Source organism: Pinus tabuliformis, chromosome 5_1, assembly GCF_031772625.1.
Source record: "Pinus tabuliformis cultivar Carrire ecotype Pingquan chromosome 5_1, CPIR1, whole genome shotgun sequence".
In the NCBI taxonomy this organism is placed as follows: domain Eukaryota; kingdom Viridiplantae; phylum Streptophyta; class Pinopsida; order Pinales; family Pinaceae; genus Pinus; species Pinus tabuliformis.
In genome coordinates this window covers 897,431,036-897,455,060 of record NC_142305.1, presented here as the reverse complement: position 1 = coordinate 897,455,060, position 24,025 = coordinate 897,431,036, and positions in this window count along the sequence as shown.

The window sequence follows — 24,025 nt, the reverse complement described above, 5'->3', positions numbered from 1 at the left end:
GAGGTGTCGAAATGACGAATGATGTTAGTGTATTCACCATGAAACATGTTCAAAATCATCCCTGAAGAAAAGAAGAAAACTTTCCTTGAAAGAATTCTAAAGAAACCTGTCAAAAAACCTTGTTTTCAGGATCAACACTTTTTGCACCACTAGTGACCCGTGCTAGTACCATGTTGAACTATATTGTCCTAGTGCTGCCAGCGCAACTTTTATCAGGAAAACCTACACTAAACCTCTTCAGGCAATTTTTCCTAAAGTGGAGGAGAAGCTTCTCTTACTAGAAGTCTCAAGAACGACGAGTTGGTTACAGGTGAATAAGGATTGGAACGAGATCTCCCATTCTTGGTCCTTGATCCTACTTTCATGGATATTTCCCTTAATATGTGGAACCTCTCCCTCCTTTTATGGATCCTCAACTCCCTCTCCTTCCCTATAAATGAGATCCCTACTATCCACAAATGGTTGGCTATTGATTGGTTTCCTTCCTAGTGCTAAAATATGCCCAAATGCTGCCCATTTTGCTAAGGAGAAAGGAGTGCTTGAAGGTTAAGGCTAGGACTTGGAAACTCACCTAAAGGAGGCTTCCAACATCAAGGCTTAAGTGGTTGTAATGCTCCCTTTACCATCTATTAATAATACATTATGTGTTTGCTTTCCATAAATGTGTCAATCATTGCTCATTTAGTATAATACTCCTTGATCTATTATATGGTTTATATCGGAATGGTTTTTTCTATGTATGCATTTGTTGTCTCCATGTGATAGGGCCTTGCAGGTATTCATCCATAACAGAAAAGAGGAGATTGAGCTTGGAAGCGGAAGAATCAAGTACGACAACAACATATGTTAGCATCAGAGTGAGGTAATTCATCTATCCTCCTTTGTGTTTTCTGGTATAAACTAGGAAAGTTTGCACATATTTGTCTTTGTTTGTTGCTAGATCCTCCCATAGGACTAGAGGGACCGTTCCTATCCACAAAAAGGATTTCCTGCACAAAAAAATGGTGACTCCGCTGGGGACAACAAATGCATACATAGTTCCTTGTTGTATGCTATGTACCTTGAACTCAGTCATTATGCTGGGGGCATGCAAACTTATCTCAAGTATAGTTTTTCTTTGTTTCAAGCTTATGTAAAAATGAAACCAAACTCAAGCATTGTTTTTCTTTGTTTCAAGCTTGTGTAACAATGAAACTATTGATTGGTTGGCTATTGATTGGTTGCCTTCCTAGTGCTAAACTATGCCCAAATGCTTCCCATTTTGTTAAGGAAAAAGGAGTTCTTGAAGGTTAAGGCTAGGACTTGGAAACTCACCTAAAGGAGGCTTCCAACATCAAGGCTTAAGTGGTGTAATGATCCCTTTTCCATCTATTAATAATACATTATGTGTTTACCTTCCATAAATGTGTCAATCATTGCTCATTTAGTATAATACTCCTTGATATGCTATATGGTTTATATCGGAATGGTTTTTGCTACATATGTGTTTGTTGTTTCCATGTGAAAGGAATTGTTGGAAATACTGGGGGGGGGGGGGGGGGGTGAATCAGTATTCCTTTCAATTAGTATTATTATTAATCTTTCAGAGCATTAGTTAATCTTCAATCATTATCAATGTTTGTACAATGATAGCAGTAAACAAAAGGAACACAAATGCACACAGTTTTTAAGGTGGAAACCCCCTCCGGGATAAAAAACCACCTTAATACTTTTCTAATAATTCTTTAGTATTCAACTCCAATTGAAAAGAAAGCTCCAACTTCCTAGAATCTAGAAAAGAATTCTTCTCCATCTCCCACTGGATAGATGCTCCAACGCCCGAGATTCCTCAGTAGTCAACTGAATGGATGCCCCAACACCCAATGAGATACAACTCACCCTAGCACCACCCTACCACCTTGAAGTTTCATAGGCTTGAAACTATTGGTGACTTCATGCACCAACCTAGCACCACTCTACCACCCTATAGAAGAATAAAAGAAGAATGAAATCCTGTACTATGGAAAATGGTCCACTTTACAATGATATAGAATGATGTAGAAGAAGAAGACACACTAGACCATAACCCCAACTATGACACAACCACCTAATGATGATCCTAGACCTCCCAACACTACCTCTTCAACTCATGGCAGATAGAAACTTGTACAACTTTTACAATGATGCTTTTACAATGACTCTATACAATGATACATTTACAATGACTGTATGCAGTGCTGCCCACTTGAAGACTTCATGTGTGAACTTCTTGCTATTGTTCTGCACCTTGATTGCTAATCTTTTCATGCTACCCTTTCTCAATCTTCATAACATTATACTATGCATTGTGTATTCTCTTTATGAATATATAATACCTGCAAAAAGTCTTCAAGGAAATACCCATGACATGATAATAGAAAAACTTACCTCATCCTATAGAGCATATGTCATTGCTACACAAAAACAACAAATTAAAATACAAAGAACCTAATGCAATTAAGAGATGAACATGCATATACAGAAGATACCTACCTAGAACTTACCTCTGCTACATCATTTTGCTGCACCTTGCTCTTTGCTGCCCTAGAAAGTCTGGTCCTTTGCACCCCTTGACAACACTTGATCTAGTTTTTTTTCTTGCCTTCTAGCAGCACGATATTGAATTTGATGTATATCTGTGATTTCAGATCCCCAATATATGATCTTCGGTCCTGTAGTATCCCTATAAGTCTTCTTTCCAATGTCAGAGGTCTGACCCGATTTGGATTCTTCAAGGAAAAGTTATGCCCAATCTCTCACAATGACCTAATTATGGACTAGTTCAGTAGAGCGTACTTGTACATCGTGCCATGTGTCACTGTTTCCTCCTTTGTTTCTGAAATTGATAGACAAAAAAATATAGTCCATAAAATATCTGCCACTATTTATAGAATTCCAATCTGCTTCTCAGAGTGAGAGTTATGATGATTTTTCCAAGGTCACCTCTTTGATATGAAATTCGGGAGCCTACAAAAACCCTAACTTCCACAGATCATATCTCTGAAAATATAGTGAACCAAGATCTGAAATTCAGTCATGATTTTCATCAGGATTTCTGCTCAAATGGGTTTTAATTTCTGTATATAATACTTCGCAGAAATAAATTTATAGCAAAAATTCCACGATCACTACTTTTGGAGGATATATGAGATTTCTTTTTATAGAGTTGAGAGGGGCTTCTATAGAGAATCTTGGAGGGATTTTAGAAGCTTAAAAAATTATTAATTATTGACTATTCATTGAAAAAAATCAATGATAAATTCCATGCCACGACCCCATGGGGTTTTAGCCCACTAATTGGGGTTACTAACTTCAATCTTGAATAACTTACAAACCGTGAGGAATTACGAGGAGAGCTATATACCGATAGAAAGATATTTTTTAGTAGAGTGTTCCTATAACGGTTATGAGACGAGAAAACATGAATGATGATGCCTAATGTGCCATGGAAGTTCAGGGTCATCCTTGGTGCTGCTTGGGTTAACATTAATGACAACCTCAAATCATATTTAGATCAAAAATCTCCCCCTTTGGCATTGATGACAACACAAGTACTCCCCCTGTGATCAAGGCACCTCTTCCTACTGCCTTCTCTCCCCCTTTGACATCAATGGGAAAGGGTAACTCCCCCTAACACACAACCATCCTGCGGACCTATACACACTTCCACTCCCTCTTTATTTTGTGAATAAGGAAAATCTAATGAGAACTTGGGAGAATCCCAAGCTTGTGGTCAAGATATTAAAATGCTTCACGAGGTAAAGGTTTAGTGAGGATATCAACAATTTTTTCTTTTGTACCAACATATTCAAGTTTGATATTCTTTTTAGCGACTTTTTCTCTAACAAAATGGTATTTGATCGGAATGTGTTTTGTTTTTGAATGCATGATAGGATTCTTGGAGATGCTGATGGCACTAGTGTTATCACAAAAGATGGGAATAGGCTCACTGAATTGTACTTGAAGATCTTGCAAAGTTTGTTTCATCCAAAGGACTTGAGTACAACAAGCTGTCACTGCAATGTATTCTGCTTCCGCTGTAGATAACGAGATTGAGGTTTGCTTTTTTCTCAAGACAACCACCTAGATAGAATGCTACTCCACTAGTACTCTTATGATCATCAACACTTCCTACCCAATTTGCATCTCTAAAGGCTTGAATAATGAGATTGTTTCCCTTGGGATACCATAAGCCATATTCTGTTGTGCCCTTTAGATATCGAAGAATTCTTTTGGTGCTTCTTGGAATCTTGCTACTTGTCCAACTTCTTGCATAACATCTAGTCGAGAGGCTGTTACATATAGAAGACTACCAATCATAGATCTATACAACCTTTGATCTACATCCTTAGATGAGTCGTCTATGCTCAATTTGCAACCTGTTACCATCGGAGTAAGGACGGGTTTGCAATCTTCCATTTTTAATTTCTTGAGCATTTCCTTGATGTACTTGGCTTGACATATAAATATTCCTTTCTCTTGCTGAGATATTTGAAGCCCTAAGAAGTATGTCAACTCACCAAGTGAAGACATCTCGAACTCACTTTATATCTTTGTAGCAAAGTTCTTACTTAGTCGATCATGATTGCTACCAAATATTATATCATCCACATATACCTGAACGATTGTTAAATTATCTTTATCTATTTGTACGTAAAGATTGCTATCAACAGTACCTTTCTTAAACCCTTTTTGACATAGATATCCATCCAGACGAGCATACCATACTCTGGGAGCTTGCTTGAGACCATACAAAGCCTTCTTTAACTTGCAAACATAGTCTTCTTTTTCTGATAGTATAAAACCTTCAGGTTTTCATGTAAACTTCTTCTTCTAATTCGCCATTCAAAAATGCTGACTTAACATCCATTTGGTAGACTTATATTTTTCTTGAACATGCATAGGCGAGAAACATCTGGATGGCTTCCATTATGGAAACTAGTGCAAATGTTTCGTCAACATCAATTCCTTCCACTTGTGCATAGCCTTTCCAAACCAATCTTGATTTGTTTCTGGTAACTTGTAATCCTTCAACTATTTTGCTCCCCCTGAACCTTTAATGAAACTACCATCTTGTTCAAACTACCTTCCTGTCAATCATAGACTTGTGCCATATACTGCTGCATAGACTCCTCTTGTACAAACATTAAGGAGTCAACAAGCCAGATTTTTCAAAATAGTAAGTCACCTAACGGGCCATCTTAACTTGAGTCATTATCTAAAGCAACTGCTAATTCCTCATGACCTTTTGCTTTTACAAATCCTGAAAGCATAACTGCTGAAACCTTGTTATCTGCCTTATCTTCCTGTACCTGTTTCCTTTTCCAGACCTTCTTATTCCTGCAATCTCGAGACATGCGCCCATAGTTATGACACTTGAAGCATTCAATGTTGTCCATAGGTGATTCCATCTGATATCTGCAATCGCGAGCACTATGGCCATAGATGGAATTTAAAATATTCAATATTTGTCCCATCTAGCACGTATTCTCTTTTGACAAAATCATCGTGGAACCTGTCTTGTGATCCTTCAAACTTGCTTTTAGGGTTTTGCAGATAATGATTGTACCTGTCAAAAACTTCACAATCCTTAGCCATATATCCATAGTTAGCACATAAAAAGCAATAACCATTAAATAAACGAACATACCTGGAAGATTTTTCATTCTTCTTTGGAGGTAGTGTTGTAGTTTGTTGTGGTCCTTTGTTCTTGATTGCTTTGGTCTTGTTCTTTGGAGTTGCAACATTCTTCTTTGGCTTTTCACTTTGACCAACTTCCTTCTTAGAATCATCTTGCGAAGCTGTGGAGCTTGTACCTTCATCAACTGGAGTTTTACCATCTTTAATTGCATTCATTTTTTCTTCTTCATCTGTCTTATCTTGTAAGTGCTCTTTTTGCGATCCCTTGAGTTTGTTGATCTCATCATGGGTTGCATCGAGTTCTTCCTGCTTTTGAGAAATATCTTCTTGAAACCATCTTTCCAAGATCTTCCTTCTTTTTTCTACCTCCTCAACCTGTAGCTTGAGAAGAGTGGTCTTCTCTACTCTATTAAGAACCTGCATATGTTCCTTCTGCTTCTAATTTTCAATCATGAGCCTACTTATTTATATTTAAGATGTTTCTAATTCCTTTCTCTTTTGGTCAAAAACAGATATGTATCTTTGATCAAATTCCTTCCTTTTAATTTTGCTTCCTGCATCTGTTGTGTGATCCTGTTAATCTCTGCAAATGTTGTGTCGAGTTCTTGTTGCTTCTATTGGACTTCTCTCTTGAGGTCTCGTGTCGTTGTATTATTGATTTCTTCCAACACCCTTGAGCTGTTGGCATAGTTTTGGACAGTGTTTCCCTTCTTTAGTTCCTTACGCAGCGAGACTACTTTGGCTTCTAATGCTTCCCTTTCTTGGTTGCTTTCTTCCAACTTTTTTTGATGTGACTCTTCAATACATTTGTGTTCTTCAACTTCAATTTTGAGACCTTGAAATTGTTCTTCAAGAGTATTGGAACAGATCCTCTCAGCCTTGAGCTCTTTTATAAGCTTGATTGCCTCCTTAGAAAATTATTCTATGGTCAACCCTTCTTCTTCGTTGTTTGATACCTCTTGTTTATTGTTCTTTGCCATAAACAATACTCTCTCATTGGCTTCTTCTTCACTGTCACTATCTTCATCGGATGATGAGTTATCTTTGACATTTGAGTCCCGTGCATATATATTCTCAAGCTTGTCCCATTCATTTTTGGTAGTTTTACAACCCAACACCTTATGATAAGCAGATTCAATAAGTCCACTAATAATAATATTCTTTTCTTTTGAATCATTTACCAAATTCTTCTTACCTTGTTCTTCCGTGGTTAGTAAAGCCATTTTGAACAGTGTCCCATACTTCGTAACCTTGCGCCAAGAGATAGACCTCCATTCTTCCTTTCTAGAGTGCATAATTATTTTCATTGAACAAAGGTACATCATTCTTGGTATGCTCCATGATCTCCTTCCTGTTGTTAAATTGCTATTGAATGAACCAAGCTCTGATACCAACTGTTGGAAATACTGAGAGGGGGGGTGGTGAATCAGTATTCCTTTCAATTAGTGTTATAATTAATATTTTAGAGCATTAGTTAATCTTCAATTATTATCAGTGTTTGTACAATGATAGTAGTAAACAAAAGGAACACAAATGCGCACAGTTTTTAAGGTGGAAACCCCCTCTGGGAAAAAAACCAACTGAACGCTTTTCTAATAATTTTTTAATATTCAACTCCAATTGAAAAGAAAACTCCAACTTCCTAGAATCTAGAAAAGAATTCTTCTCCAGCTCCCACTAGATGGACGCTCCAACGCTCGAGATTCTTCAATAGTCAACTGAACGGATGCCCTAACACCCAATGAGCTACAACTCACCCTAGCACCACCCTACCACCCTGAAGGTTTTACAGGCTTGAACCTGTTGGTGACTTCATGCACCAACCTAGCACCACCCTACTACCATATAGAAGAATAAAATAAGAATGGACTCCCGTACCAGGGAAAATCGTCCACTTTAAAATGATATAGAATGATGTAGAAGAAGAAGACACACTATACCATAACCCCAACTATGACACAACCACCTAATGATGATCATAGACCTCCTGACACCGCCTCTTGAAATATTGGTAGATAGACACTTGTACAAATTTTACAATGATGATTTTAAAATGACTCTGTACAATGATACTTTTACAATCACTGTATGCAGTGTTGCCCACTTGAAGACTTCATGTGGTGAACTTCTTACTGTTGTTCTACACCTTGATTGCTGCTCTTGTCATGCTATCCTTTCTCACTCTTGAGAACATTATATTATGCATTGAGTCTTCTCTTGATGAATATATAATACCTGCAAAAAGTCTTCAAGGAAATACCCATGACATGATAATAGCAAAACTTACCTCATCCTGTAGAGCATATGTCAGTGCTAAACAAAAACAAAAAATTAGAATAAAAATAACCTAATGCAATTAAGAGATGAACATACATATACAGAAGATACTTACTTGGAGCTTACCACTGTTGCATCATTTTTTGCACCTTTCTCTTTGCTTCCCTAGAAATTCTGGTCCTTTGCACCCCTTCACAACACTTGATCTAGTTTTTTTTCTTGCCTTCTAGGAGCACGATATTGAATTTGATGTATCTTTGTGATTTCAGATCCCCAATATGTGATATTCGGTCCTGTAGTATCCCTCTAAGTCTTATTTCCAATTCCATAGGTCTGACCTGATTTGGATTCTTCAAGGCAAAGTTATGCCCAATCTCTCACAATGACCTAATTATAGACTAGTTCAGTAGAGCGAAATTGTACGGTGTTCCACGTGTCACTGTTTCCTCCTTCAGCTCTGAAAGTGATAGACAGAAAACTAAATTATGTGCACTATCTACCACTATTTATATAATTCCAATCCGCTTCTCAGAGAGAGAGTTATGATGATTTTCCCAAGGTCAACTCTTTGAGATGAAATTCAGGAGCCTACAAAATCCCTAACATCCACAGATCATATATCCTAAAATATAGTGAACCAAGATCTGAAGTTTGGCCATGATGTTCATCAAGATTACGGCTCAAATGGGTTTTAATTTCCACATCTAAGACTTCACAGAAATAAAGTTATAGAGAAAATTTCACAATCACTACTTTTGGAGGATATATGAGATTTCTTTTTATAGAGTTGAGAGGGGCTTCTATAGAGAATGTTGGAGGGATTTTGGGAGCTTAAAAATTATTAATTATTGACTATTCAATGATAAATTCCATTCCACAACCCCATGGGGTTTTAGCCCACTAATTGGGGTTACTAACTTCAATCTTGAATAACTTACAAACCGTAAGGAATTACGAGGAGAGCTATATACCGATAGAAATATATTTTTGAGTAGAGTATTCCTATAATGGTTATAAGACAAGAAACATGAATGATGATGCCCAATGTGCCATGGAAGTTCAGGGTCATCCTTGGTGCTGCTTGGGTTGAAATCAACGACAACCTCAAATCATCTTTAGATCAACAGGAACTATGTATATATCGAAAAGGATTGCTATAAATGGAGAAGAGTTCCTTGTCTTGTGTCAAGCTCCTTAAAAAATGAATCAAGGTCCTCGAAGCAGAGTTCTTTGTCTTGTGTCAAGCTCCTTAAAAAATGAATCAAGGTCTTCGTAGCAGAGTTCCTTGTCTTGTGTCAAGCTCCTTAAAAACTGAATCAAGGTCTTCGGAGCAGAGTTATTGGTCTTGTGTCAAGCTCCTTAAAAAATGAATCAAGGTTCCCAGAGTAGAGTTCCTTTACTTGTGTCAAGCTCGTTAAAAAATGAAACAAGGTGTCATGAGCATGGTTCTTTTCCTATGTCAAGCTCATTAAAAAATGAAACAAATCCCCTTCCAATTCGAGTCTTTGATTATATCTCGTAAATTCCCAGTCAAGTCTTTCACTTGATCTCGTAAATGAACCTTCATTCCATCCACCTGTTAGTAACCAGTAGTCTACTTAGGTGAATGAAATGAATCTTGGGGGCCATGTACCTCAAATTTAGTATGTAGAAATTTCTCTATGGATCAGATACCTCTGATACCATGTAGAAATTCTCATTTTAGATCACCTGATATTGTAATGTAACTAAAGCAAAATACTTGATCTACTTCTACAAACAAACTTTGCGGAAGCTTAATCAATTTGAGCAAGATCAATCGGAACACATATAACAGATGAAGGAGAAATCAATCACACATGAACACAGAAGAATACTCTGGGGAAGGCCTCAGCTAAAAACCCCGCTATCTGTATTATCATACAAGTGGAAATATCTCAGGATTACACAAATCTTTAGCTCTCAAGCTATCCAACTCTCAGTAAAATCCCTCACTATTGCTCATAGAGAGAATAGACAACACATATGCCTTCCTTTAGTCCTCCAAGCCTCCTATTTCCTTGCGCAGTTTCTCTTGGGTCCCCCAGCTGCAACCTGTGTGATTCTCACCTCACACACAACACTGAGTCCCAAGGATAATTTTAGGGGCGAATGTTCGCCCTTTGGCGAAATTAAGGGGTTTTAAATTTTTAGTGGGCGAATATTTTGTATCATAGTACATTTTTACAAATCACCTCAAATAGCCCACCTTATTTTAAGGGAGAGGGTAAAAAAGGTAAATTTAGCCCTTGAAATTAGGAGTTACAACCTTCCATTCGCCCATTTTCAAGAATAGGTTTTATTTAAGTGAATCCATTCTCCCATTTTCAAGAATAGGTTTTATTTAAGTGAATCCTATGGGCCAAAGGCCCAAATACCATATTTATAAAAGAGGTATGGTAAATTAATAAAAATATAAATAAATGAGAGGTATGGTAAATAAATAAAACATTTTTTATATTTACTCCATAAGTCACCTTATATACCTGCAAGGGTGTAAACAAATAAAAATATAAGTAAAGTGGAGGTAGGGTAAATAAATAAAACGTCTTTTTATACTTACTCAAAAGGTATGGTAAATAAATAAAAATATAAATAAACTAGACGTATGGTAAATAAATAAAACCTCTTTTTATATTTAGTCCATAACCCTCGTTCTATTTATGAAGGCTCAAGAAAGAGATTTTATTTAAGTGAATCCTATGGGCCAAATACCATATTTGTAAAAGAGGTATGGTAAATTAATAAAAATATAAATAAACGAGAGGTATGGTAAACAAATAAAACATTTTTTTATATTTACTCCATAAATCACCTTATATTTACGAACATTCAAAAAATGCGTTATATTTAGGTGAAACCTATGGGAAAAATACTATGGGACAAATACCATGGACTAGATTGTTATTAATACCATGCAAAAAAACATTATTATTAATAAAAATAAAAACGACACATTGTATTGACCCATGGTATTCACCAAAATGGCACATGGTATTGACCCATGGTATTCACCTGGAATGCAGCCTATTTAAATGGGGGAATTAAACCAATTTAAATGAGGGAATTAAACCAGCATAGATCCATCTTTACTCTGGATCTACTAACCCCCGAGAGGTATCAAATATCGTGATATGCAAACTAGCATAGAGTGAAAAAATATTTGATCCCTCTCGGGGCTTGGTTAAAATAAAAAATAAAATAAAAATCAACTATTAATTTTATTAATTTTTATAAATTACTAATAGTAATTTTTAAGCTCCAGGTTTATGATAACCCATGGTATTGACCCATGGTAATACTATGGTATTCATGTGAGCATAGACTATTTAAAGGGAAAATTCTATCATCTTAGATCCATCTTAATTCTGGGTCTACCAAGTGCTCAGAGGGATAAATAGATTTCATCCCCCTAAGAGTGGTAGATGTGGATTTAAGATGGATATAGGTTGGTTTTTATGATAATGAAGATATTAAATAGACTTAGGAAATTATATTGTAAAAACATCTTAAGGTGAATGGTTAAAGCATAGACATTGGACAAGTATATTTGTATACTTCTGTTTTAAACTGAAACAACTCCAGGGTTAAAAGGAATGGATTGATTGCACTAGTCATTCCAGCATATGCTGGAGTAAACAGATTGTAATTTGGATAATTTTTCTAACTGCAAATAGGAACATACTTGTGTATTCCATAGAAGTGATGAATTCGAATTTTTCTTGGTTTTATATATAGTATTAGGTTTTTTCTCATGCTTTCTATGAATGACACGGGTGAATTTTATCCTACACCCACTAGGTTATCGATATGTAATTTTGGTAATTTTGATTTCAAAAGATATTTTAAAGAAATGAAATGATTTCATTTGTGTATTCAATAAACACAAGATTTTATAATTGAGTAAAATATTCGCCATGCCTCGTGAGAGATTTGCCAAAAAATTATATATACATATTATATTATTGATAAAATTGTCTTCCATTTTTCCTATATACCATGGAGATTCGCCCATTTATTATATATATAAATTTAGGGGGGGTTCTTAAAATTTTCCCTCAACACTGACCTCTGAAATAACTACGCAATCCTGAAGCAGTGAATTCCTTCTGCAAGGATGAGTTTCCTTTATAGGAAAATTCCTCCAACTAATAGTACAATGTCCCTTCCTTTAATCTTAACTGGGTCTTTCTCTGAACTGACATGTATGAGTTATTTATGAGAGAATATTCAGTTATCTAGAGAACACTAGTTGCATGCATGCATGCATTAACTGATTGAACTCACAATTAGTTCCTCCAACTGTTTGGAACTAATTTAACTGGACTTAACTCAGTTAACTGAGCTAACTAATTACAACTCAAATACAACTCATCCTTATCTCCTTAATTAAGGGATAACTTCTTCAATCAAAGGGATAATTGTTGCATACTCAAGATGAATTAATTAATTATTTTTCAAACAGCTGCTGAGACCAAATTCGAATTTTAATTCTCAATTTTAATTCAGGGAATAATTAAAATTCGAATCTATCCTGAAATTCTATTTATAGCAATGCTATTTTTAGCATTTCTATTGTATCATTCCTTGTTGTTATTTTCAACATTGTACCTGAAATGCTATTTATAGCAATGCTATTTATAGAATTTCTATTTTTAGCATTTCTTGTTGCTATTTTCAACACAGTGATTATGCTGGGGACATGCAAACTTATCTCAAGCATAGGTTTTCTTTGTTTCAAGCTTGTGTAAAAATGAAACCAAACTCAAGAATAATTTTTCTTTGTTTCAAGCTTGTGTAAAAATGAAACTAATCTCAAGCATAGTTTGTCTTTGTTTCAAGCTTGTGTAAAAATGAAACCAAATTCAATCATAGTTTTTTCTCATGTTTCAAGCTTGTGAAAAAATGAAACCATCTTCAAGTATCCTCAACCGTAGTTTCCCATGTTTTATGGTTGTGTAAAAATGAAACCATTCCCATTTTACCTCTCGCGATTGCCATTTTTATCAACCTATATTTGCTAGATGAGCCTTGGTTTTTTCGTTCCATCATCACCATCTCTTCAACCGATCAAACACTTTCATTTGGTTGTTTTACCCTTGCCTGAGGAACATCTGTGATGAGTGGTCTTATTAGCTAGCCCCTTGACCTTTACATATTTTGAGCAGTTCCATCATCACTAGAACCAGTTTCTACTCTTTATACCACTCGTTCCTCTAGGAGGAGCCCTCTTTTAGCTCTTTTTTGAATCTCAAAATATGAAAAGATTGTCGAGCACTTGGATTTTCGAACTCGTAAAAGTAAATTAAAAGACGTCTACTCAGTATAAGTTTAACCCTTTTCTGGATTGAGATAGACTAGATATGAAAAAGGAATACCTTAGTTGAACATGGCTAAGAGGTTCTCTTGAGTATTGTTTTCTACCTTTTCAGACTTAAGATATTATTTATGAAAAGAGACATCTAGAGTTTTATTTTTACCTATTTTTCAAACTCTCTAAAAATGAAAAAGATTTTGAGTTACCAATCTGTCGGACTCATAAAACTGAAACGACGAAGGACTTATCACCATGACGAGACTGAGATACTCCTTCCTAGGGATAGTTATAAATACTAGTATGGATTCATCTGAAGGGTGAACTTATATGACAAGAATATGGTATCCTCTTCAAGCTTGAGATTAAAAATAAAGAGGTACTCACTAGAAATAGTGGGGGGGAATGGAAAGAAACATATGTCTTGTATTTTGTATGAAAGGCAGTATGTCGCTTTTGAACATGACACTTATATGTATCTCATGTCAAATTTGGGAAATCCTCACTTTGTCACTTGTATTACTGGGTTTGGGGAATCCATTTTCCTCTCATTTGATTATATCTTATTTTCACCATGACCTCTAATCCTATGTTGAGTCAAATGCTACCAAATTCCGGAGTTGTGTCGCTGATATGTTCAAGAGAAGTCCCATCTACAATTCAAACCACTTATACCCTGTTTTACTTTTATGAAACAATCCTGAATCATTCTTTCCAACTCTAAAATATCCTATGTTTCTATGTGGGAAACATTATGACCCTCCTTCGATAGATCACTTCCTGTCGACTCCAACTCATTATCCAGGAAGATGATCTAGAAACTCCCTTTCAGTACCTTGGAGCTTGCATGCCTCAATGATTCTTCGCATTCGATGATAGGTTCACATCATTGGCCTTCGATTGAATGATTCTGCGAGTGTTCGACTTCAGCTTCATTGTTCACACTCATGGATTGTGCTTGTGTACCTTGAGAACCATCGTCATATTGGTGGTTTCTATCATGCATGTTAACGGTTCACATCATTGATCGGTAATCAGGTGGTTTCTACCATGTTCGACTCTGACACATCTATTCACATGGTGGGATTCGTACTTTGGTTGGATCGAGACAGAGATGAAGACCCTAGGTTTTGTCTGATAAATCTAGGTTGCATGGAGTTATTATATATTCATGATTGTACACATGATCCCTTCTATTCGGATGGCTGCATCCATGTCATGGATCCATACACATGATCCTTTCTATTCAGATGGTTGCGTCCATGTCGTGGATTCATGTATTGTTAGATGCCTACTCAGAGATGTATTATTAGGCCTGCTTGCATCAAAGATGTTAAATATCCTATATCATGTTTGATTTGCAAGCCTCCTGACGATGTTTCTCTGGGTCCTTGCCTTGACTTGTAAATCATTTCAACCATCACTTCTCATTCTTCCTTCATGATTTAGGGGGAATTTGTTATACATTATTTTGTCACACTCCCCATCTCATATCCTGAAGTGTCAATATGACAAAATATGTTAGTGTATTCACCATGAAACATGTTCAGAAGCATCCATGAAGAAAAGAAGAAAGCTTGCCTTGAAAGAATTCTAAAGAAACTTGTCAAAAAACTTTGTTTTTAGGATCAACGCTTTTTGCATCACTAGTGATCTGTGTTTGTACCTTGTTGCACTATACTTCCCTAGCACTGTTAACATAGATTTTATCAGGAAAACTTGCATTGAACCTCTTCAGGTAGTTTTCCTAAAGTGGAGGAGAAGTTTCTCTTACTAGAAGTCTTGAGAATGGTGAGTTGGTTACAGGTGAATACGGATTGGAATGAGATATCCCATTCTTGGTCCTTGATCCTACTTTCATGGATATTTCCCTTAAGATGTGGAACCTCTCCCTCCTTTTATGGATCCTTAACTCCCTCTCCTTCCCTATAAATGATATCCCTACTATCCACAACTGGTTGGCTATTTATTGGTTTCCTTCCTAGTGCTAAACTATGCCCAAATGTTGCCCATTTTGCTAAGGAGAAAGGAGTGCTTGAAGGTTAAGGCTAGGACTTGGAAACTCATCTAAAGGAGGCTTCCAACATCAAGGCTTAAGTGGTTGTAATGATCCCTTTACCATCTATTAATAATACATTATGTGTTTGCTTTCCATAAATGTGTCAATCATTGCTCATTTAGTATAATACTCCTTGATCTGTTATATGGTTTATATCAAAATGGTTTTTTCTATGTATGTGTTTGTTGTCTCCACGTAATTTTCCTTGCAGGTATTCATCCATAACATAAAATAAGATATTTAGCTTAGAAGCGAAAGAATAAAGGACAACACCAACGGATGTTAGCATCAGAGTGAGGTAGGTCATCTATCCCCCTTTTTGTTTTCTAGTATAAACTAAGAAATTTTGCACATATTTGTCTTTATGTGTTGCTAGATCCTCCCATAGGACTACAAGGATTTTTCTATCAATAGAAAGGATTGTCTACACAACAATATGGCCATATCGTGTTGTTTGTGGTGTCATATTGTTAATGGTTTTCATGGTTTTCATGGTTTTCTCTTGCTTACTTCTTCGTATTTCCTTTTAAGTTTTGAGTCTTGGGAATTGGTTTGGGAAAGAGGAAAGTTAATGGAGTTCAAGAAGATTCAGATGAAACCCAACAGGTGATGTAGGCCTGAATGAAGCTTAGGGAATGTATAAGGGCAGTTGAAGGCAAGCATATGACAACTAGTTGGATTGGTTGGGTCCATTGAGGTAAACAGATAATGATAGGACAATCATGAGAAAGGTAACAGAAAGGGTAAACTAAACGGATTGATGTTTCAGATGCCTTGTCTATCTTGGGAACTGTTGTTCTCATCATTGTGCATGTTGTGCATGAATAAAGTTATCTTAATCTTGACCTTGGGATCTAGTATTTGTATTGTGATTGTGATTATTTTATGTTGACGTTTATATGTATACATGTATGTATGTATGTCGTTGTCTGACAGAGTCACCAAGGATCATTCTTGTGGAGGATTAATTTCCTATGTAGGTGAATGGCATGAAGAGGTTCTTGTTTTATGAGGAATCAAGTGGTAAGAGTAGTTATGAAAAATATATGAGGATAAGCATGGATGGCGGAGAGACACTAGAAGCAAGGTTGCTTGGTAGAGGTAGTATGGTTTTGGATGTGCAGTGTTATTATTATATATATATGTTGTGCATGTTGTATATTTAGTGATTGTACCTATGGTGATGTGTGATGTCGTATATGTAGTATTGTGTACATATGATGCTATGTACATGTTGGATATGTAGTGTTGTGTACATATCATATTATGTGTATGATGTATGTGTGGTGTTGTGTGCATATGGTGTTGTGCGCATGTTGGCTATGTCATGTTATGTACATATGATGTTATGTACATGTTGTATATGCAGTGCTATGTACCTATGGTGTTGTGTGTAGGTGGTGTTGTGCACATGTTGTACACGTGGTGTTGTGTGCAGGTGGCGTTGTGTGCATGTCGTGCATATGGCATTGTGTATATGTCATGCATATGGTGTTGTGTATATGTGGTATTATGTACACACTGTACAGGTGGTGCGGTGTACATATGGCATTGTGTACACGTTGTGTAGGTGGTGTTGTGTACATGTGGTACTATGTACATGTTGTAATATGTAAATGTTATACATATGGTATTGGTGTACATGTGGTATTGTGCGCATGTCAAACCTGATTTGTTGTGGGCATGCGGTACTATGTATGTGCATTGTGTAGTCACGGTATCATGAGATTTGTATTCATTGTGTTGTACTATGTGTACCTATATGTATTGTGTTGTACATCGGGTGTAGGTGTATGTATTGTGTGGTGGTGTACGTCAGATGTAGGAGTATGTATTGTGTTGTGTTGTACACAAGGTGTAGGTGTATGTGTCGTGATGTATATCAGGTGTGGGTGTATGTGTTGTCACGTATATTAGGTGTTGCTGTATATGTCGTGATGCATATCAAGTGTAAGTGTATGCAATGTGTGGTGTTGTATGTCATGTGTGGTTGTATGTGTGAGATGCACATTATGTGTATGTGCACATGGTTGAGGAGAAGGCACTGGGTGTTTGTTGGGTGTGGCAACCGATCTGGAGTGCGTATGGAATAAGGACGAAGGTAGAAGCTAAGGATTGATTAAAGGATAAGTATCGGTATTTTATTTCAGTTTTATTATGAATGTGATTTATGATTCTCGTCTATGATGATTACATGACATCTATGATTCTGGTTTATGATGGTTACATGTGATTTATGATGGTTGCATTTTGAGCTAACCTGATGTGATATGTTTATACATGATGATTTGATCGAACAACTATTTTGACTTGTTGTGACAGGACGTAAACAGGATTGAAAGTGTACCTTATTAGCGAGCTACCAATGAGGTATGATGTGAATTTATTTCAATTTGTTTTAAATCTAATGGAAATTATGTGCTTCTTACAGGAAAGAATGAAATTCCCAGTTAGGTGGTTGAAACTGATTGCAAGAATTAGAAACACCAATGAAAGAAATTGGAACAGGTAGCAGTATGATGGTAAAGGACTTAAGGAGTAGGGCCATTGTGGGACACTGGTACCCAATAATGTCTGTTGATTGCCATCAGCATGCTATGACTGGTATGATGGTTTTGTGGTAGGTGTATGACTTGGTTGTTTGACCTTCCGATGCAAGGAAGCCTTGCCAAGAGATGGATTTCTTGGGATAGGGGATGTTGGGGAATTTCGAAGGTGATTGAATGTATGGAAGGGGGTGACCGGATATCCCGAGGGACTATATAGCAAATAAGGGAAGACCAGGTATATATTTGTTTTGGTCATTATCATTTCCAGATGGAATCAAATGCACATTGGGAGTGTGCCTTGGAACAAAAGTCGGTAACTGTTCACTGAGAGGATAAGTGGTGTAGGATTGTAGTGTTGGAAATTGGATGGAACTTGAATTTGAGAGTGGATTATGGACTTCCTGGGAAGAAGGTGAATCTTGATACTACTTTTGAGGGCAGATGTGTGAGCCTCTGGATTCCCTTGTTGATTGATACGAGCATTGTATCCTTTTATTTGTTGGTTGAGAAAATGACTATATGTGTATATTATTATAAATATTGTATCAAGATGGTTTATAAAGGTGCACAGATAGTATGGTTATTTGCTGGTTGAAGCAAATGTGCTTAAGTATATGTGGTTATTATTGTAAATACCATAATGAGTTGTGTTATAAAGCTCCTGTAAATGGTATGATTGTCATGTTTAATAAATGGTCATTGTAAATACTGCAATGAGTTATGTTATAAAGCTCCATGGGAAACATGTTTTGTTTTCAGTGGTCTTTCTGGTTATATGTGTCATTGAACACCAAGGATGGTGTTCCCCCAAGGGGGAGGGTTCTGTAATAGCCCTGGTTAAAAATCCATGTACAAATATATAAGACCATGGTCATGAGACACGTATTCCAAGCTGAATGGTGGGAAAAACATCCTAGTGGGTGTTCATTTAAGTTATTATGGCTAAAGGAAATTGGCAAAGGAAGTGGTAAAGGCTTTGGAAAGGAAAAATGGCACTTTTGGCACATGTTTTTATTAAAATAAAGGAAAATAGAAGAAAACGAAGGTGAAAGGTCACAAGTTGCATGTGAGGAGGAAAATGAAGGAAAATAATTGAAATTGAAGAAAACAGAGGCCTCATTGATAAAATGGCTTTTGAGGATCAATTTGTAGTCTTTTTGCTCAAGGCTTGGTTAGTGTATTTGTCAGTTCATTTTTGGAGCTCTCTCATTATTCTCTCTCTCTCTCACTCTTGGACACTTAGAGTTTTCTTGGAGCACTTTAGCATTGGATCAAGAAAGGAAAATAAGACAAGAGGAAGGAAGGAGCAAGCAAGGAAGAGCAAGATCAAGTAGCTACAGTAGGATTCTTTGCAGATATCGATTTGCATGTGTGATTTCCTTGATATATTTGGCATGCATTGTATTGCATGTGGTTATTTTTTGTCATGGCATGGGTTTCTCCAGGTCTTACAATGTTTATAGCCTAGCCTTGCCATTTATGGACAACCATGATATGATGGGGTTCTCATGATTTGGTTGAGCTGGATTGTTGTATGGATTCGGAGCTGAGTGAGGTGGATCTCTTAACAAAATAACACATGTTGTAGTAACCCCTAAACCAGACTGTGGGTTGCGGTAAAGCTAAATTTTGTGTTGCCTCGGTGGGCCTACGAATCCTCGACCAATGAATGGCGGGATATACTTTAAAGCCTAGAGGTGGGTGCTCTCCATCATGCCTAGTAATCCCGAATGGGAAATATGGTAAATCTTGGAGAGTGGAGTCTCGATTAGGGCCTAGTGATCTGGTGTGGATTACGGTAAAGCCCATAGACTGGTGTCTCAGTTATGGCCTAGTGATCCGGTGTGGATTGTGGTAAAGCATAGAGACTAGGAGACAAGAAAATTCCTCATGGTGTAGGTGGATAAATCTGGTGGCATCCATGTTTGTTTTGGCCTAGTGTTCTAGTGGAGATCATGGTAAAGCCTATTATTACATGTTTATTGTTTTGGCCTAGTGATATAGTGTGGATTGTAGTAAATCCTAGTTTATATTGATGAGGGTGAGGTGGTTTAACATCAGGATGCCCTGACTGGTTCTTTTGGTTTGAGTCCCACATTCATGCTTGGAATATGGCACGAGGTTGGTTGGATGAAGAGAGATTTAGCTCATCCAATCTATGGTCAGGTGGAACATGGTAGTCCCATATTGGGTTGTCTTTTGCATTCATTAATAAGAGGCTCTTTCCTTGGTATCTTATGTGTAAATATATTGGTTTATATGTGGATTCTATGGCTAATGTATCCTTGATATTTTTGTTGTTATTATTCTAGTTATAAACATGTATTATGATAGTGATGATGTATGGCTCTCCTCATATTTTGATTTGTAAGTTAATGGACAATGTCCCTATGACCTAATATATTATAATGCAACTAATGATATAAGGGAACGATGCTTCTTAGTGATTCTTAGATAAGTATGAGACCCCTATGCTTGGGTATGTTGTTTAAACTTGTAGATTACATATTTGTGACATGTTTAAAGAAATTCCTGTCATGGCTAGTAGGGGTCCTGTCATGGCCTTGTTCAAGTAATTGCATTTGTATCATTATTATGTTGTTGTCTCTTAGTTATGAAAGTATTGTTGAGTTCTGGGCAGTGACCTAGGCTCTGGGCATGAAAAAGTGGCACAAACCCCAGAGTTGTAGGAACAAGACTAAGGAGAAAAGTCCCCAGACTCACCCATGCCTTACTGTGGGAGTGACTAGAGCCTCCTAGATGCACCCTTGTCCATATCAAGGGAGTGTCCTAGCGTTTGATGCACTAAAACTTCAGTTGGTCTCAAGGGTTGGTTACATGAGTGGTTGGAATGGCTCCTAGGAGTTCTGTTGTTGATGTGGAAGGTATGTGTGGCGTGTTTCTATTGATTCCACTTCCTTAAGGTGACTTAGGAGGTTGAATCCCATTATAGTGGCATCTCATCGCATATTTACCCTGATTGGCCAATTACTTGGGTAGATGTGGGATGAGGGTGTTACAAGTAGGAACCTAATATTGTAATGCAATGTGTTCCCCATCATTGGGTGGGATGACATGAGTTGGCTTCTTTGGTGGCTCCATGTTTCACCCTCTAGTAGCCCTACTCTTCCTTGCGCCTCTTCTAGCCATGTCACCTATTTTGAAATCAACATCCAGTTGCCTTAATTTAATTGGAAAGAGAAAATAAATTTCATTTCTACAAAAACACAAGTAAGAACCTCACATTCTATCTAAATTGGTCAACATTTCACTCCCACCATATATTAATTCCAACATGAAATTACAAACACTTACTTACAACTCTACTCACTTATCAAGGAATCAATGGGAAATTAGCAAGGGTGGAATCTTTCACCACAGAAATTGACAAGGGAAAAAAAGGTGTTAAAACCATCAGAGCTAATTCTAAAGAAACCAATAAGATCATCCATACTTCCTGCTCCAAACTGAATTCAATCCTTATTTAATTATAATTTTTATTTTTATTTTTTTGCATTCATATTTGACACTAGCTAGTTTTTCCCTTCGTAGGCAGTCAATTTCACTAAGGGGCAGGGCCAAGACAAGTTTGATATTGGAGCTCAAAGAACTCACATTTTTTTTCAAGTATAGTTCTCATAGATTGTAATTATTAAACTTGTGGTTTCGTTTTGTAGAGTCATCCTTCTCTTTAATGGCAAGTTTACCCAACTTTGTATATTCTGCTATAGACCCAAACCAAATGGCAAGGGAACATATAAAATTTATAATCATTACAACTTCATTGTTCATGCCAATGAAGAATGTTACAAAGGGGAAGAAGTTTGAACAAGACTTGAAAATACTCCAAAAGAAGGGGAAGAAGTTTAAATAAACCTTGAGAATACTCCAAAATAAGGGGAAAAAGTTTGAACAAACCTTGAAAATACTCCAAAAGAAGGGGATTAACAGTCCCTTGTATCAACAACATAAATACCCCAAATCCATAGGCAATGACCACTAAGAACTCTTTCATAGGTAACATCACACTACAAGATCAAGGATTATTTGCAGGGCATATATGTGATTAACTTAGTTTTCGAATTTCAGTTAAGGTACTACTGCTTATTTCGGGTCCATCACTATTATTGTAATTAGACGGCAAGCTAGCAGTCTGAAGTGTTTTGGACAAGGCATCTTATGGAAACACTTTTGAACTTAAGCCATTAAATATTCAAAATTTGGCTTACCAAGGATGAGCACACTCTAAATAGTTGGGTCACAGGTTGGTGAGAAGGTATTTGCAATTTTTTTTTAAACATAAAAGTTGATACTCTCGAATGAATTAATCCAAGTCCTAGAACATAAATCAAATTTTGAAATGAAATTAACGGATTCTCTAAAAGGCACACCTAAAATACCAAAAGTAGGAAAAGGGAACATAATAGGAAATAGAAAGGGAGTTAAAAATGTGGCTAGAAACTTTCAACCGATAAACATGCAAATCCACCTCCCCTCCCATCATACAATATGTACATAAAAATGACTAGTAATGTACTAATGTATTGTGGTGCCAGAGGATTGAAACAAACTAAACAAGAAGCTGGTCTCTAATTCAAGCTTCTGGTAACACACCAAGACTCTTTCAACATTATGTATTTCTCTTGTGGTATTTTACTCTACCTAGACTCAAATGAAGCCCAAGACCAAAAATAAATGAAATTCTTCTATAAGTATATATTACCCTTGGCTATTGTTTAAACGTGGTTAACCACAACTTCTCAAAATGGCATAATTGCGATTTTTTTTGGCCTACAATAAATACATAAAAAGTTTGCAATATTGTATTTCATCTTCACAGGGAAATCTAAGGAGGACTATCCTAAAACTGGAGTTTTCTAGTCATTTCCTATTAATGTTTCAACTAATGATAAGAGATTCCTAGACAGTTGAACAAAACTCCCAAATGCCATGAACTTAAAGCTTCTTTGCTATGCCATGTTACCTAAAAGCAAAGAGAAAATAAAACCCTGAAGTGGAATAAAATTTTGCAAGTGAAGCATAAGGAAGATGAAGGTATCCAAAGAACCTTTGGCAGTCGTTGGTTAAGATTTTCTACTTTAAAAAGCCAACTAGTCTATGTTTGGCTGTGCATTTTCTTTAAAGAATCTACAACTTCCAACATCCCCCTTACAAGATCAAAGACAATATGCAAAAAATATAACTCTTTGACCTTTTGTCAACATCCTCAAGATGAATGGATGTGGGGTCGATGAGGTCGTCATTCACATGGTGGGGATGATTTCAAGAAATAAAAATAAAATAGTAACTACAATTTATGTAAAAAAATAATCTACATAGAAGCAGGGAAGAGCCTCCTTCAGATCATTTGTAGCCAAAAGACATCAAAATTTGTATACACTACACCAATTTTTTTGATGCACCTAAAACCCTAGAAAATTTCCTTCTAAATGGGAGTTGCAACAACCTCATCTAAAACCTCAGGTAAGTCTTGGAAACCTGTCAGTAGCAGATCTCGTGCGACCATCTTCCGGGCACAAAGGGGTCGTGTGGTGTAGCTTAAATAGTGGAAGATTTATCTGCAGTGAGTCATTGGCTCATTTTTACTAGAAAAAAACAAGGGTTAGGAGTTGGGTGATAAAATAAATGCAGAGAGAAGGTGGCACACTATTATGAATATGAGGATGATGAGCTCCTCTTGGAGCCAATCGTCTAGGGATTCAACATCCTCTAGCATCACCACTTCAATTCTGCAAAGCCCTAAGAATTCTTCATCACTGATGAGGTCAACATAATATTCTTGGAGACATTAAATCTGAGACATAGGCACTCAATATTCATCATGAAGTGTTTTCTTCCATGAATAAATCATAATTTACTCTAACTTCATATTTTCAGTCCAAATATAGTCATGTGTTGATATGTTCAGGAAGCAAGCTTGTGTAGGGTATTTTTGAGGGCATGACACTCATTCCTGGCACCAAAATACCACAATTTCTTTTACTTACCATGAACTAACTCTCATATCTGAATGAGGTAGTGGATAATACATGATTTTATAACATCCATATCACACCTTATCAAATAATCAACATAAAATTGAGAAACAATCAAAACTATATTAATCATCTCTTATGGACATAGATGCAC